Source organism: Balaenoptera borealis, assembly GCF_965194805.1.
Source record: "Balaenoptera borealis genome assembly, chromosome: 10".
Taxonomy (NCBI): domain Eukaryota; kingdom Metazoa; phylum Chordata; class Mammalia; order Artiodactyla; family Balaenopteridae; genus Balaenoptera; species Balaenoptera borealis.
Window position 1 is genome coordinate 69,691,487 of NC_138874.1, and position 12,931 is coordinate 69,704,417.

Below are 12,931 nucleotides of genomic sequence, written 5' to 3' on the forward strand. Positions count from 1 at the left end.
AAAGGTAGTCAACATCACTTAGTCAACAGGGAAATAATGCAAAGTAAATTCATCATGAGATACCATCTCACACACTCTAGAATGGCTAACAAGAGAAAGGCTGAAGATACTAAATGTTGGGCATGATGTGATGCAACTGGAACTCATCCATTGCTGATGGGTGTGCCAGATAGTGTAGCTACTTTGGAGAACTGTTTGGCATTTTCTACTGAAGTTAAACATATATACATCCTATTATTTAACATTCTACCCCTATATATTTAATGAAGGGAAATGAAAACATATTTCCTCAAAATTATGAATTCAAGAATGTTCATAGCAGTCTTATTCATAAAAGCCCCAAACTGGAAACAACTGAGATGTCCATGTACAGGAAAATGGATAAACAACTTGTGGTGTATTTTTTGTGTGTGTGTGTGGTGTATTCACAGTACCCAACACCTGATACACCCAACAACACAGGTGAATCTCAAAACCATTGTGTTAAGTGAAAGGAACTAGACATAAATGAGCATATACTGTATTGTTTATATGAAGTTCAAGAAAAGACAAAACTATTCTGTAGTGATAGAAATCAGAAGATAATTGTAGGTTGGAAAGGGAAGGAAGCTGTTTAGAAAAAGACATGAAAGAACTTCCTGAGATCCTGGGACTGTTCTGTATTTTGTTTTGGGTCATGGTTACATGGGTGTAGACCATTGTCAATAGTCATCAAACAGAACTGTTAAGACCTGTGCCTATTATTGAATGTTTAATTATACTTCAAATTTTAAAAATAGTAAACAAGAGTCTAGGGGAAGAATGTTTAAGGCTGAGGGAACAGCTAGTGCACATAGATGCTGAGGTATACCTTGGGGTATTTAAGGTGAAAGGAAGAAAGTGATTTAGGTCAGGAAAGTAGGTCTGTCATCTATGGTTTGTTACATTTACTCTGTATATTTTAACTTGCTAAGCAACAGGTTTTTATTTTTTATTTTTATTTATTTATTTTTTTGGCTGTGTTGTGGCATGTGGGATCTTAGTTCCTTGACCAGGGATTGAACCCATGCCCCCTGCAATGGAAGCACAGAGTACTAACCACTGGACCGCCAGGGAATTCCCAGCAACAGGTTTTAAAATTTGAATATTTAATGTCTTGGAAATTTATCATCCCATTGCCAGATGACTAAAGAGAGGGAGAGGGAGGGAGGGAGGCAGAGAGAGAGAAAATTTGTCAGAGTTGAAGGAAGGGATTAAGAAAGAGAAAGAGAGAGAGGTCCTCTTAAAAGCCATTTATTATTCACTTCATTATTAACTTTACAGTAAACCTTCTAAGTGGAATTCTTTGATAATGTAGCTCCTTTATATTGAAGTTCTGTTCTTTTCTTACCTCTCTAGATAAACCAGTGCTTTTTAAAAAATAATTAATTAATTTATTTATTTATTTATTTATTTTTGGCTGCATCGGGTCTTCATTGCTGTGCGCAGGCTTTCTCTAGCTGCGGCGAGCGGGGGCTATTCTTCATTGTGGTGCGCAGGCCTCTCATTGCGGTGGCTTCTTTTGTTGTGGAGCACGAGTTCTAGGTGCGCAGGCTTCAATAGTTGTGGCACGTGGGCTCAGTAGTTGTGGCTCGTGGGCTCTAGAGCAAAGCCTCAGTAGTTGTGACGCACGGGCTTAGTTGCTCCGTGGCATGTGGGATCTTCCTCGACCAGAGCTCAAACCCATGTCCCCTGCATTGGCAGGCAGATTCTTAACCACTGTGCCACCAGGAAAGTTCCACCAGTGTTTTTTGAGTGTGTTTCATATGACTTAATGGCAGCGTTCCGGCTTGGATTCTAGCTCCACAGTTGAGTAAAGTCAAAAACCCAGAGAGGCAATATGGTATACTGGTTAAGATCTAAGGCTCTGCAGTTTGATTTCCTGCATTCCAGTCTTGGCTCCACTGCCTGCAGGCTGTGTGACCTGGGGCAAGTTCCTTTAACTTCTATAAACCTGTTTTCTGAGGAGGCAGTAGAATAAGAAGGAAAATCAGTTTATTGCAGATAATCCAGATGATGGTGATTTGAACCAGGGCAGGAGCAGGTGAAGGTGGAGAAAAGTGGTCAAGTTCTGAATGAATTTTAAAGGTAGGGCTAAAAGGATTTGATGACAAAATGGAAGTATGAGAAAAAGCGAGCGATCAGAGAGGATACCAAGGTTTTTGGCTTGAGGAACTGGGAGAATGGAGTTGCCATTTGCTGAGATGAGTATGGACTTTTTACAAAGGAATGTCAGGGCTGAAGTTGCAAAGTTTTTTTTTTTTCCTTGATTTTGTGTTTTTCACCTTTTTTAGGGGGTGGGTGGATGAGAGCAAGTACAGGTGTTGGCAGGCAGACCCCTGGGACCCATGTTTTGCTTGAGATCTTGATTACTATTCTTACAGTTCAGTCCTTTTGCAGTTAAATAGTGTGGGAGATGGGGGAGTGAAGTGTGACATTTTAGGATTGCTCCTTTGACTTTCCTTAGGAAGGGTGAGTCTTGGATAAGTTGACATCTTGCTGTCTGAGACATTTTCTAGGAAGACTGGATCCAAAAGATTTTATACCTGTGTCTGCAGCCTCATTACCCAGAACCTGACTAGCTTCTTTAGCTGCCAGGCAGGTTAATTCTCTTTTCTACCTCATTTAATTCTTATCTGTGTTGTGAGATTCTTAAATGCATATTATGTATTTTAGATGCAATTCAGCCTTATTTCTGTTAGTATTTTATTTTTAAAAAATTTTTACAGGGAAATGAAACAGAGTGTTTCCCTTTATTTCTTAAGTTGTTCCTAACTATTGTTATAATGTTTCTGATAAAATGTATTAGGAGGCACACTCTTCACTAATAGGACATTTATTCGTGTATTTATAAGGTTCATAACTAGGGCACCATGTAATTTATTCCTAAACGGAGACATTTTTAAGAGTGAGAAGGGAAACTGATGAAACAGGACACCAGGATAGCATGCTTAAACTAGGACCATACTGGGCAGATCAGGATGTCCGGTCACCCTATTCTTTAAGGCAGAAGAGCAGCTAGATTAAGGGTCACTTCCTGTTTAAATACTTACTGGGAGAAGGAAAATGCCTGGAATAGGGGCTGGGAGGGAGAAATTCCCACTGCATTACAAGCAGGACTAAGAGGCTCACTGCACCGCACTAATCATAGGGTACCTCAGGTGGTGATGAGAACATGATAACAAATCTCTCACTTGAAAAACCAAAGCCTATTGCAAAGGAAATGAGAGCTTATGCAAAAAGATTTAAGAAATCAATTGTCTGCTTAAAGGTTTGTTTTAGTAGCTATTATTTTAGATACAAGAATGAGTAATAGCTTTAAACTTCAATTGATTTTGTTTTTGAGGGGCAGATAGTGTGTCTTATACCCTTTAGTAAGTGACATAAAATGTGGCAACATGCTATCATTTTAAGTAGGAAATTCAGATACTAGCATTTAGTAACTATTGGGTATTTGTAAGAGTGATGAGTTTACCATGAATGTGCATAGTAGGTGGGTTACTAGTATTCAATGTTATTTCTTAGCACAGTGAATTAAGATAAATTGGATTGATAGAATGAGGTTAAAGAACAGAAGAACTATTTCTTTTTTAGCACCACTTGTATCAGTCACTATGGAGAACACATGGAAACTGTAGAAATGGTTTCTAACTTCAATGTAAATAGTAGTAACCTGAATACTGTTTTTAAAAAAATAAATTTATTTTATTTATTTTTATTTTTGGCTGTGTTGGGTCTTCGTTGCTGCGTGCGGGCTTTCTCTAGTTGCGGTGAGCAGGCTTCTCATTGTGGTGGCCTCTCTTGCTGTAGAGCACGGGCTCCAGGTGCATGGGCTTCAGTAGTTGTGGCATGTGGGCTCAGTAGTTGTGGCACACGGGTTTAGTTGCTCCACTGCATGTGGGATCTTCCCGGAACAGGGCTTGAACCCATGTCCCCTGCATTGGCAGGTGGATTCTCAACCACTGCACCACCAGGGAAGCCCCTGAATACTGTTTTTAAAAAAATAAATTAAAATAAAATCTCCATATATAATCTTCTATAGTCTCCTTGTTTTACATATCAGTATATTAAGGAAAATTTTTTGTGATAATACATATCTTCATGACTTTAAATGGCTATATAGTTTGCCTTTGTATGGATGTGCCATAATTTATCAGACCTCAGTCAATGCACGTTTTCCTCACTTTTCTAACATTTTACATGATACTACTGTGAACATCCTTGTAGCTAAATCTAAGAGAGTGTATACGATGTTTTTCTCTTTAGGTTAGATCCCTAGAAGTATAATTATGGGGTCAAAGGTATACAGAATTTTAAGACTTTTGACATACATTGCCATATTGCCCTCCAGAAGGATTTTACTAGTTTAAACTCTTATTAGTATAAGCTATTTCCCTGCACCTTTGTACCCTTTTCATGAATCTTTGCAAGTTTGATAGGTTGAAATGTTTTCTCATTAATTTATAAAATTTTCTTTCATTTTATTAGGAGGTTGAATGTTTTCTTTGTTTTTAACCATGTATTTTTTTCTGTGCTATAAACCTGGTTATCTACTTTTTTTTTTTTTTTTTTGGCTGCACCATGCAGCTTGTGGGATCTTAGTTCCCATACCAGGGATCGAACCCGGGTCCAAGGCAGTGAAAACCCACGTCCTAACCACTGGACCGCCAGGGAATTCCCAACCTGGTTATCTTCTTAACCCATTTTTCTATTACTTTGTGTGTCTGTTTGCACATGCTTGCATATACCTCATATATTAAGGATTTTAATCCAAATGTAATTTAAAATTCACTATTTTTTCATTTTGGAAATAATTGGAGAAATGCAAATGAAACACCAGTGAAGTACCTCTGTACCCTCACTAGTAAAATTACTTTTTTTAAAAAGATTGTATTTATTTATTTAGGCTGCGCTGGGTCTTAGTTGTGGCATGCACGGGGGATCTAGTTCCCCGACCAGCGATCAAACCTGGGCCCCCTGCATTGGGAATGTGGAGTCTTACCCACTGGACCACCAGGAAAGTCCCAAAATTACTTTTCAGTATGCTAACAAAGTTGTGGTAAGACTGGAACTCTTGGCCATTGTTTGTGGCATTATAAACTGTCCAGTTCTTTTGCAAACAACACGATAATAAATATTAAGAGCTATAACAATGTACATTTTCTTTGACCCAATAATTCCATACCTGGGAATTTATCACAAGAAAATAATCGAAAGGAAATGCTAAATTCCTCAAGTTATTTAATGTAGCAATGGCTATAATAGTGACAAGTTAGAAACAAATGAGTGAATTAGAGAGTAATGGTGAACTAAATTAGATTCATTATGAAAATATTAAGCTAGCATTAAAAATAATTAGGAATGGCTTCCCTGGTGGCGCAGTGGTTAAGAATCCGCCTGCCAATGCAGGGGACACGGGTCCCCTGGTCCGGGAAGATTCCCACATGCTGTGAAGCAACTAAGCCCGTGCGCCACAACTGCTGAGCCTGCGCTCTAGAACCCGCAAGCCATAACTACTGAGGCCCGTGCTCTGCAACAAAAGAAGCCACTGCAATGAGAAGCCTGTGCACCGCAAAGAAGAGTAGCCCCCGGTCATGGCAACTAGAGAAAGCCCACGCGCAGCAATGAAGACCCAATGCAACCAAAAATAACTAAATTTATTTTAAAAAAATGATTAGGAATTTATAGGTTGACATAAAAGAGTAGCATTACATGGATTGAAGCAGAATACAAAATTATTTCAATTTTATGGTTACAACTATGTAAAAATACACACTAAAAAAACCCCTGAAATACAATGGGCTGGTTTTTATGTGTCACCAAGTATCGATATATATGTGTAGAGTTCCTGAGGTTTAAGACTCTAATCTTTATTGAGTAAGTACCCTGTGCCCATCTCACAGCAACACTGTAAGATAGGGATGGATGTTATTTTCATTTGACAGATAAGGAGACAATTCTCACTGGACTTACAAAGAAATTAATTTTGTTATTATGGATGTTTTCAACTATATACAAAAATATAAAGAATATGTATATATGTATATATATATCTCATCTAGCTTCAGTAATTTCAAGTTTACATTTTTAGTAAGTTGCAGAGTAGGGTTTTAACCCATATCTATCTTGCTCCCAAACCCATACTTTTAATTACAATCCTATGCTGCCTCTTCATTTTGTCATTTGATGCTTTTGAGTAACTTTATCATGCTCGTTTTTTTTGGTAAAATTGACATGGAAAGGCATTATAATGATGAGTTTTTAGGTTGGTAATAAGATGGAGAAAGCACTCCCTTTTAACCACATATATTTTGTAACAAGCATTTTTAGTTGCAGTGTTCTGCAAAGACAAACCTGCTGATATGGTTCATCCTGTTTTATAAATCTTTGACCCATTCATCAGACTCTGACCACTCTAAAGATAAAGGACTATGGTTGCATTGGTCTTTCTGACTGAAGTGGCCTTCTGCCGATTGAGAAATTGTATAATTATTAACTATGGTAATGGATATGTACTTGCAAGTTTCATCTGGTATCTTAATGAGCTTTAACCCTCTGAGTCCACCCAAAAGTTATCCAGGAATCATTGAAATATGTCAGTGTTCACAGCTTAACTCTCAGTCGGTGTATTTTTGCTATGATAAATATTTTGTTTCTCTCTGGCCTCACCACATGCCATCCCCCTGCTCACAGACTCACAAGTCCTATGAATTGGAGGAGTAACTAGCTGCAGCCTTAGATATAAAGACTTCTTTAAAAAATTACTCTCTTTTGAATTAACAGGACTGTACTTTCAAGTCAGTTTTTGTGTTTTTTCTTTTGAGCGGGGAGGGGGAGTCCCACACGTACAGGGGTATATATTCAGACAAACAAGTGAAGGCATACTAAAGTAATCGTTATATACAAATAACCTTGTATTTTATAGACCTTTAATTTATTTCAGACATCTCTCGTCCTGGGAGATCTTGTCTGAACTCTCAAGACTGCTTCGTGTCACCCCTGTGTGCTTCAGCAACTTCCCCTGCCTAGAAGGCAAGGAGAGCTCTGAATCTTGGGAATCTGTGGCCTCTGGGCCTCATAACCTTCAACCCTACCAAACTTGAATCCAAGGACTATGGAATCTAGTCAGATATAGGGTCATTTAGTCAGATATTCCCTTCAAGAAAGAGACTAAATAGAACATTGCTTTCTTTTTTTTAATTGAGGTATAGTTGATGTACAATATTATATGTTTTGTGTGTACGACATAGTGATTCATAATTTTTAAAGGTTATATTCCATTTATAGCCATTATAAAATATTGGCTATATTCCCTGAGTTGTATCCTTGTAGCTTATTTATTTATTTTATACATAATAGTGTGTACCTCTTTTTTTTTTTAATTAATTAATTAATTTATTTTTGGCTGTATTGGGTCTTCATTGTTGCGTGGGCTTTCTCTAGTTGCAGCGAGTGGGGGCTACTCTTCGTTGCAGTGCGCGGGCTTCTCATTGAGGTGGCTTCTCTTGTTGCAGAGCACGGGCTCTAGGCGCGCGGGCTTCAGTAGTTGTGGCACACGGGCTCAGTAGTTGTGGCTTGCGGGCTCTAGAGCGCAGGCTCAGTAGTGGTGGCTCACGGGCTTAGTTGCTCCGCGGCATGTGGGATCTTCCCAGACCAGGGCTTGAACCCGTGTCCCCTGCATTGGCAGGCGGATTCTTAACCACTGCGCCACCAGAGAAGTCCCTAGTGTGTACCTCTTAATCCCCTACCCTTATCTTGCCCTTCCCCCCTTCCCACTCCCCACTGGTAACCACTTGTTTGTTCTCTATATCTGTGAGTCTGTTTCTTTTTTGTTGTATTTACTGGAATGCTTTATTTTTTAGATTCCACATATAAGTGATATCTTATAGTATTTGTCTTTCTCTGTCTGACTTCATTTAGCATAATACTCTCCAAGTCCATCAATGTTGTTGCAAATAGCAAAATTTCTTTATTATGGCTGAGTAATATACCATTGTATATGTATACCACATCTTCTTTATCCATTCATCTGTTGATGGACACTTAGGTTGCTTCCACATCTTGGCTATTGTAAATAATGCTGCTATGAACATTGGGGTGCATGTATCTTTTCGAATTAGTGTTTTTGTTGTTTTTTAGATATATACCCAAGAGTGGAATTGCTGGTTCATATGGTAGTTCTATTTTTAGGTTTTTGAGAAACTTCCATAAGAACATTGCTTTTTTATCTACTGTGATTGTGTCAGATACAATGATACTAGAAATATAAGCCTGATGTTAGGGAGAGTGGTTGGTTCAATATAGCCTGGTAAAGCATAATTGGATATTTAGTAGTTAAATGAATGCAATTAGATGGAATTCTGCAGCGTTGTATGGAATGAAAAGATGAGATGGCCCAAGGAAAAAGAGAGAAAGAAAAACCAGAGAGGTAGAAGAACTAGTCAGGAAAGAGTAGTGTTCTAGAAACTAAGGAAAGAGTTTCACAGTTGGAGTGGTGAAGTACTATGGATACTTATTTGACAATTTGGGCTTCACTGTTGTCTTAATAGAGATAGGAAATAGAAGTCAGATTGCAGGACATTTAGGAGAAAATGTTAAGTGAGGACCTAGAAGCAGTGAGTGTCTTACACTCTTTCTAAACCTTTTGGAGATTACCTATTGCAGGTCTGTCCCTTGGGTAAAACAGTGGAGGCTGCTTTACTGGCTCTGGTGTTGGGGTGGAGTGCAGGGATGCCTTGTGACTGTATTGTACTCCTTTTTTATGAATATTATTTAAATTCAGTTTCAAAATTTTGTCACTAAACGTAGTCCAGAGAGCCTATGAAAAATGCAGGTAATGGGCAGTCCTACTTGGTTGAGCTGCCCCATGCTTCTCCCTCCTAGGGACGCCCTGCATGTATTCCTGTGGTTACTCAATTTCTCTATTTTACAGTTGTCATTTTAGCTCTCCCATTAGACTATAAGCTCCTTAAAGCTCTTTGTTATTGTTGTTGAATTCCCAGTACTTAGCATGATGCCTGGCACATACTACTGAGTATTTGTTATGTGAATGATTGAATGAATAAATCAATAGTTTTCTGGTTTTTTAAGCAGAAGAGAATTCTAATTTGATGGTCTCACAGAATCAAAAAAAGTAGAGTGTTTCAGGAAAGAGGAATTGATAAACAGTCTCAAATGGCAGTAAGATAAGTGTTGAAAACTGACCTTTGGATTTGGCTATTAGAGGTCATTGATTTCCATAGTAAAAAACTTTATAGCAAAATGATTGGAGTTAAGAGCCATATTTAAGTGGGTTGAAGAATAAATAGGAAGTGAGAACAAAGAAACAACATGAAAGTTTGTTTTTTTGTTTTGTTTTTAAAGATTTGAGGCTAAAGGGAAGAAACTATTGGAGAAAAACCCAAAGATTCTAGATAAGGAAGTTTGTTAGCATAGGAATTTTATGCATTTGATTTGAATATATCTAAGTGTTTCTACCTATGTGTCAGAATAATATATTCCTCCCTCTTCCACTTGGTTTTGATGTATCTTTTGAACTTGAACGTTTTTGCTGTGCTATTTGGGGCCCCCTAGTGGCCAATTTAATAATGATATATAGATAGTAAACTGTCAATTAGATCTAATGTACCAGTTACTCTTTATGCAGATTATTCTTTCTATGAGGATTAGATGGGGGTGGGACATGTGATTATAGTACTTAGTGATACTTAGCCCTTTTTGTTTTGTTATGGGTCAAGACTTGACACCTAAGCTTACTATAATTTTGTTTCCTTAGTAATAATTCACTATTATAAACTGTTTGAAAATAGCGGTATATCTTTGTTTTAGTTGCTAATAAGTTAACAGCTGACATCATTGTTCTCAGCTCTTATTCTGCAATGTTAGATTTAGGTCCATTGTTGTATGTCTATTGGAACACCATATCCAGTTTGAAGATTGTGAAAGAAAAGCCTGAATTACCAAACAAAAAAAGATCTGATTATTATAAAAATAATAAACATTCATTATTCATCACAATAAAACTTTTAAAATATAGAAATCTTTAAAAAAATCATCCTTAATCTTGCTTCCCAATGTTTTTCTTTCTAGGATTTAAAAAAAATATTTATTTATTTATTTGTCTGTGCTGCATCTTAGTTGCAGCATGTGGGATCTTTTAGTTGTGGCATGCGGGATCTTTAGCTGTGGCCTGCAAACTCTTAGTTGAGGCATGTGGAATCTAGTTCCCTGACCAGGGATCGAACCCGTGCCCCCTCTGGTAGTCATTAGTCATTAGTGATGGAGATATACATCTGGTGGTCATTAGTCATTAGTGATGGAGATATACATCTGGTGGTCATTAGTCATTAGTGATGAAGATACACATCTGGTGATCATCAGTCATTAGTGATGGAGATATACATCTGGTGGTCATTAGTCATGACATCAGATATACATCTGGTTGTCATTAGTCATTAGTGATGGAGATATACATCTGGTGGTCATTAGTCATTACATCAGATATACATCTGGTGGTCGTTAGTCATTAGTGATGGAGATATACATCTGGTAGTCATTAGAAGGTATTTAGATCCTGAGACTGAAAGAAAATCACCTAGGGGGTGAGTGCAGAGAGAGAGCCAAGTACTGGGCCCTTGAGTAAGAAGTTGAGGAGATGAGGAGGAGCTAGCAAAGGAGACTGAGAAGGAGCGACTGGTGAGGTAGTGTGAGGTGGGATGAGAATCAAGAGGATGTGGTATCCCTAAAGCCAGATAAAAAGAAGAAAGCGGTGATCAGTGGTGTCAAATCCTGCTGACAGTCGGAGTAAGTTGAAAATGGGAAGTTGACTGATGCTAAGGTGGAGGTTATTGGAGACCTTGAAATATGCCGTTTCAGTGGAGTGGTTTGGACCAATGCTTGACTGGAGTGGGTTTAGGAGAGAATGGGAGCAGAGGGAATATTGACAGTTCTTTCAAGGAATTTTGCTGTAGAGGAGAGCAGAAAAGTAGTGCAATAAGTGGAGGAGTGTAGGAGCTGAGGAATAACAGCTTGAGGAACAATCACAGCATGTTTGTATGTTGATGGAGATGCTCCAGTAAAGAGAGAAAAATCAAGATTTAGGAGAAAAGGGGAGAATTGTTGAAACCTGATTAGGAAAGAGGGTATAAGATCTAATGTCTAAGTGAGGAAGAGATGGCTTTGCATAGAAGCACGAACAGTTAGTTCGTCTGTAGTAATAAGAAGTTGGACAAAGTATATGGGTATGATAGAAGTGGGTAAATATGTTGTTGACAACTTGTAAATGATCACCAGCTGCACTTGAAGATAGGGGAGGAGATGCTGGGGATTTAAAGAGTAAAAAGGTATAAAAGAGTTATCTTGGAGAACGAATGGACAGGAAAAGATAAGATTGCTGGGTACCACCTTGAGGTTAGTGGTAATGAACTAACCAATGACTAGTTTTCATTGGTTACAGGTGTAGAGTAGGTGGTGATTGAACTAGGGTTCGAGTTTAGCCGGGCCAATACCTTGGAGATGAGAGCAGCAGAATTAGAGAAGTATGATAGGGAATGATTATAATAATGGACCATGGAATCTAAGTTGGTTAAGGAGGGAAGTGAAGAATGAGGCTGTAAAAATGAAGTATGATCATTGTGTTCAACGTAGATCCCTTGTGGTCAAAGAATTGTTGGAGTTGTGCATTTAGAGGGGGTAAGTCGAAGATAGGAGAAAGTAGTCAGAGTTGAAAGCTTAACTTGAAATTAAGGAAAAGTATGTAGTTATTGATAATGGCAGTTGTATGATTATGAGAATGGATAACTGAGGTAGGGTGGAGAATAAAATAAGTGGAGGAGAAGAGGGCAAGGAACCAAGAGGCCAGGGTATTGGAAGGAACACCCACATTGATACTGAAATCACAAGAATTATAATTGGATAGGTTATTAGATTTGAAAGAGGTGACCATGAACGAATCTTCAAGGAATGATAAGAGTGACTGTGGATAATAGCTGTCGTTTCCTGTATACTGCCATATTTCCCATACTTCCAGATGGACTTTTCATGATTTGAAACTTTCTTACCTTTTTACAAAGGACCCTGTACTCTGATCAAAAGTCCTCAATCATACCATGGTCTTTCATAACTCTGCCTTTTACAGCTGCTCGTCCTTTTGTTTAGATGCTTATAGCCATAGCGCTTACCTTCCATAGGAGCATTGTTCCGCAGGAGACTACTGTTTCCTATTTATAGCTTATAGTATTTATTACATTATTTTTAAACTATGAGTTTACATTCACTATTTTTCTCTCCTTTTTGTTTTTTTAAAACCAGGCTGACAGTTCTCTTAGGCCAGGGACTCTGTCTTTTTGTCCCTGTAGCACTATAAAAAATTTGTCAGCAAACTCTAGAAATAGATCTATTTAATAAATACTCTTTGGGGATTTCCCTGGCGGTCCAGTGGTTAGGACGCTGCACTTTCACTGCCAAGGGTGCGGTTGTATCCCTGGTTGGGGAACTAAGATCCCGCAAGCCACGCAGCGTGGCCAAAAAAAACAAAATAAAAACACAAACTTTTTGGAAGTCAGTTATTATCAAGTAAATATTGGTATGTTTATTTTTATCTCACTAAATATGATGCTTACTTAGATTTACTTATATCAAGTGCCACAGTTAATGAAAAACTGTGTAAATTATAATGAGTTTTTTTATCTGTGTATTACAAAGTGACTTTTCTTAATTTGGTGTATTTTAGAGAAGATTAAAAATACAGAAGCAACTATTGATTAAGCTAACAGATTAAAGATAGATAATACAGTCACTTGGACATCTTGAAAAGAGCCTTGGTTTTTTATTTTCTCTCTGGTTCAACCCTTTTGTTTTGATCTTGGGAATTGAAACTTGTGTGTATGTGTGTGTGTGTGTTTACTTTTTTTTT

The 12,931-nt window shown here is 37.9% G+C and overlaps 1 protein-coding gene across 22 annotated transcripts in view; it reads left to right on the forward strand.

The window, feature by feature from the left end:
- SHLD2 (shieldin complex subunit 2) overlaps positions 1–12,931 on the forward strand; it is a 95,062-nt gene that overhangs the window by 31,628 nt on the left and 50,503 nt on the right. The gene's annotated exons all lie outside the window — the stretch shown is intronic.